This window comes from Nilaparvata lugens, chromosome 7, assembly GCF_014356525.2.
Source record: "Nilaparvata lugens isolate BPH chromosome 7, ASM1435652v1, whole genome shotgun sequence".
Lineage (NCBI taxonomy): Eukaryota > Metazoa > Arthropoda > Insecta > Hemiptera > Delphacidae > Nilaparvata > Nilaparvata lugens.
In genome coordinates, this window is record NC_052510.1 from 32,285,971 (window position 1) to 32,291,632 (window position 5,662).

Consider the following 5,662-nt stretch of genomic DNA (forward strand, 5'->3'; position numbering starts at 1 on the left):
ATATTAATACTAAAAATCAAATTAAATTTTATAAGTCATTTGATAATCAAAATTATACCATCGATATTTCAAGGAATGAAGTGAACTTTGATTGATGCTTGTTGCCCTAAATAACCCCTTATATCAATAATTATGAATACAAGGTCATACAATAATACACAGAATAATAATATAATAATAATAATAATTTTTATTTGTTCAATACAGTACAGTCATTATGAATCACAACTATACAATTGAACATTGTCATGTAAAAAAAATCTCTTCAATATTTAACAAAATAAAAATATTTAACATAATAAAAATATAGATATAGCCTATATGATATTACACATAATTGTCACATAAAATTCATTGACATTATAAAAACTTTTTTCAACAAGGAACTTATGAAGATCTTTTTTGAAAGTCATGCTCTTAAAATCTATATTACCAGGCAACTTGTTTAGAAATTTTGTCCCTATGTAGCTAGTTTTTTTTTCTCAAAAAGAGTTAGCCTGTGAGGCTAAACGATAAAGTTGTTGTACCAGTTTCTTGTGAAGTGTGAATGTACCTGTGCATTGGTCGTTAAACTGCCCATATTCTTAATCACATATAATAAAGTTATAAAAATAAAAATACAAGGTACAGTGAGTATGCACAGCCTTTTAAAATAATCCCGACAAGGATGATTGAGCCCCAATCCCACTAAACACCTAATAGCCCGCTTTTGCAGAATGAATATCTTATTTATGTTCTATCCACCTCGTAGTAATTACTACCAAGTCGAGTTCCTATTAGCTTTATCAGCTACTGTAGTCTGTGGTACACTAAAATTATCTTTGCTGTCAGGCACGTTTTCTAAATTAACGAACTTCTTCTATTGATTTTTAAGTAACTATTCAGTTGAAAGTATTCAGTTCTTGAGTCGATGGGTGATAGGTGTAGTGTGGGTATTTTTAGTGTCCAAAAAATTACATATAAGGTAGTAGTGTGCAAACAGCTCTCTCTTAGTCACTTTCACTTTCCCTCCCTCTTCCTAGCCCTCTCACACACTCTCTTCCACTCTCATCCGCCCCTCTTTCTTACCCACCCCCTTTCACTCTCGCACACCCTCTCTCACTCAAACTCAACTTGGAGTTATTGAGTATTCTATGGTAGGGAGTAGGCATTTTCCTGAAAGTCAGTATTCTCATAGTGAAATATATATTTTTACAGATTCCTATGAGCTTAACATGGATTCCATCATATCCACAGTTCTTTGAAGGCGCACCATGACTCTCAATTCACCACATTCAGTTAGAAGACATTGGCTCACACCAGTAGACTATTATGACATTTTAGCAAATGCTTCTAAAGAGGACTCAATTAGTGATCCACCAGAGAAGCCACAGCTTGGTGAACTGTATGTTTATTATAATGATGAGAATAATGAAGATTGGAAAAGCGACCATTACAGATGGAAGCAGACAGGGACAAAGTCGCTCCCCAACAATAACCCCCTTGTGACTTGCCATTACTCATCTGTTCTGAGTTAGATGTTAAACTACATCGCAGAGCAGTCATAATATTTTCAATGACCGTGTTAAATATGCTAAAATAACTGTTATTCACTATGTAGGAGAGAATTCACCACAAAAGAGTTCTGTTCCTGGTAACCCGGTGAAAAACAGGAGACCTCATGTGATGACTGCAAAATCGAAGTTGCTGCTGCAAAAGGAGGCTCTAAAGGAAAAGCCTAAGCAGGCATATCGCCAACTAGCTTGCGAAAATGTACATCCTTCACTTGCGCCGGTGTTCACACCTAAAAATCCCAAACAGGTCACCAATAGTATTGAAAATGAAAAAAGGAGAAAACTACCCTCTCACGACGTTATAGTTGGGATCTACTCAATCCATTTAGAATTAGGTGGGTTTTTGAAAAAATCAGAACTAATCCCAAATTTATATCCTAGTTTTATCAAGCGACAGTATGGTCGATCTTTGTGTTGAAAATATATTGTTCCTCTATGATACTACATTCGATCTAGGAGATTTTTATGTGTCTGTTCTTGTTTACAAGAATACTGACTTCGAAAGTGAAGCAATAATACCGCTAGCTTACTTGGTACACGACCGGAAATTTACTGATGTGCATTCTGCCTTTTTCGCGAAAATGAAAGATATAATGCCACACATTGTCGGGAAAATAATAATAACCGATCGCGAGGAGGGAATAAGAAAGGCGATTGCGACAGTGTTGCCGACAAACCAACATTTATTTTGTTGGAATCACATCCAACAGGATGTGAAGAATTGGTTAAAAAAACAAGGAGTCAGAAATAACAATATAAATGTCTATGTGAATAATACATGGGATATTCTCAATTCAGGTAGCAAAGAATAACTTCTTGAGAAATATAACGATTTCTCTCAGTTGACATAATATTTTTATAAAATTTCAACATTATGTTAAGTATGTGCAAATTATCCTGTATGCCAAATTTGAAATGAATTGGACAATTAGAACTACCCGGTCAATCACTTTTCATGCTGGTCAATAGGGTTTTTAACCTCTATCCACCACTAAACATCATTATATTTTGATGGAATTTCAACAGTATGTTAAATATGTGTGAATCATCCTGTATGCCAAATTTGAAATGAATCGGACAATTAGAAATAACCAGTCAATCACTTTTTATGGTAGTCAATAGGGTTTCAACCCCTTACCACCCCTAGTAGTCGACATATTCTTATGAAATTTCAACAGTATGTTAAGTATGTGCGAATTATCCTTATGCCATATTTTAAACGAATCGGACAATTAGAAATACCTGGTCAATCAATTTTCATGCTGGTCAATATGGTTTTAAACCCCTTCTTCTTCTTTTGGTTCCTTCTCCTATCGGAGGTTGGAAATCATCACAGCAATTTTCACTTTATTGATTGCAGCCTTGAATAGTTCCCTTGAGTTCCAGCCATATCATTCTCTTAAATTACGCAGCCAGGATATCCTTCTTCTTCCCACACTCCTCTTTCCCATGATCCTTCCTTGCAATATAAGTCTCAACAGCTCATACTTTTCACCCCTCATAACATGACCCAAATATTGCAATTTTCTTCGCTTTATAGTCACAACAACTTCACATTCCTTTGCCATCATTAACATTACATCCCTATTTGTCACTTTTCTTGTCCATGGTATTCTCCACATCCTTCTATAGCACCACATTTCAAATGCCTCGATGTTTTTGGGTTTGACTTTTTTAAAGTCCATGCTTCCATGCCGTACAGCAATGTAGAAAACACATAACAACGCAGCATTTGTATCCTAAGTTCTAGTTTAATATCTCGGCTACACAGAAATCTTTTCATTTTTATGAACACCTGTCATGCTATCTCCACTCGTCCTTTGATCTCCCTGGTCTGATCATTCACTTCAGTAATCCATGCTCCAAGATACTTATATGCTGTGACTCTCTCAATAGGTGTATTGTCCACTACAATATTAATTGGCACTCTCTGCTTTTTTGAGACGATCATGCACTTGGTTTTCTTAAGATTCAGCTTCAACCCATAGTAATTGCTGTAGTTATTCACATTTTCCAGTAATTGCTGCAACTCATTCTCACTTCCCGCTATCAGAAGTGTGTCATCTGCATAGCGTAAATTAATTATAGTTACTCCATTTATGGAGAGACCAACATTTTGCTCCATTAAAGCTTCTTGACAAATGGCTTCACTGTAAACATTAAACAAGAGTGGTGAAAGGACACATCCCTGACGAACACCACGACAAATCTTCATCTCCCCAGTCATCTCATTCTCAACTCTGATCTTTGCTGTTTGATTCCAGTATAAATTGGTAATTATGTTAATATCTCTACTGTCAATATTTTTACCTTTGAGAATTTCATACAGTTTGTCATGCCGTACCTTATCAAAGGCTTTTTCATAATCAATAGAACACATATAAAGATCCATATTTACATCCAGACATCTTTGCATCAATACACTTACTCCAAACAATGCTTCTCTTGTGCCAAGGCCACTTCGAAAACCCAGTTGTGTGTCACTCATATCAGCCTCTAACTTATTAAAAATTCTTTTATGAATGATTTTGAAGAATACCTTTAGGGTGTGACTCATCAAGGCTATAGTTCTATGCTCAGCACATTCCTTAGCATTATTTTTCTTTGGAAGAAGCACAAAAGTTGATTGAAGCCACTCGTGTGGTATGATACCAGACTGATAGATAGCATTGAAAAGATTTACCATTATTTCAAGTGTGCTGTCATTCATGAGCTTCAACAATTTCACAGGAATTTCATCCGGACCCACAGCCTTCTCCCCTTAGATCTTTTAATAGCATACTCCACTTCACTTTTAAGAATGTCTGGTCCTGTTCCTTCTGTATGAACCTCATTTACTATTGATCTATTATCATTAAACAACTCTTCTATATATTCAGTCCATCTCTTCATCTTCTCATTTATGTCAGCAATTATTTTACCATTTTTATCCTCAAGAATAGACACTCTTGCCTTTCTTCCACCAGTCATAGCTTGAATCTTTTTATGCATATTGAAACTGTCAAACTTACTTTCACATTCCTCTATCTCTTTACAGTTCTCCAGAACCCATTCTTCTTTGGCCTCCTTAATATTTCTCTTAATTAGTTGATTCACTTCTCTATACTTTCTCTCATTCTTAACTTTATAACTTCGTCTCTCCTCAATCAGATTGAGTATTGCATCCGTCATCCACTCCTTCTTATTCACCATTTTCGGAGATAATGTGTCCTTACCAGCTCTAAACAATGCATCCTCTATGTTACTCCACTTGCCATTGACATTTTCAATGGCCTTAATATCATTTTTTACAACTTCAAGATTATGATTGCCTTTCTCTTTTGCATCATTCATTACTGAAAATTCATTTAAACGTGTTGTATCCATCACACATTTCATACTCTTACGTTTTAGCCTCTTCAGTTTAACATTCACCACTGCAACAACTGGATTATGCTCAGATCCTATGTCTGCCCCAGGGTAAGTTTTAGTTGATGTGACTGAATTCTTGAATCTTCCCCTGATCATCATATAATCTATTTGACTTCTGACAATATTGGATTCTTTATCTTGGGGTGATTTCCATGTATATAGTCTGCAATTTGGCATTTCAAACATTGTATTCATCATTACAAAATCCTCAGTCTGACAAAATTCTACCAAACGTTCCCCACGCTCATCCGTGAACCCAGACCATACTCACCAGTACATCCATCTGTCTTCAACTTACCAACTTTTGCATTGAAATCCCCCATTATCATGGTGACCTCTTCCTTTTTGGTAGACTTTAATACCTCTCCCAGTTGGTGATAGAAATCTTCAATTCCATCATCTTCTTTATCTGCAGTTGGCGCATAAGCTTGGATAATATTAATCTTTCCCTTACATGACTCTATTTTCAACATTACAATCCGGTCAGAATATGGAATTCAAACCCCTAACCACCACTAAACATCATTATATTCTCATGAAACTTCAACAGTATGTTAAATATGTGTGAATCATCTGGTATGCCAAATTTGGAAAGGATCGGACCATAAGAAATACCCGGTCAACACCTTTTCATGCTGGTAAATAGGGTTTTTAACACCTGACCCCACTAGACATCATTATATTTCGATGAAATTTCA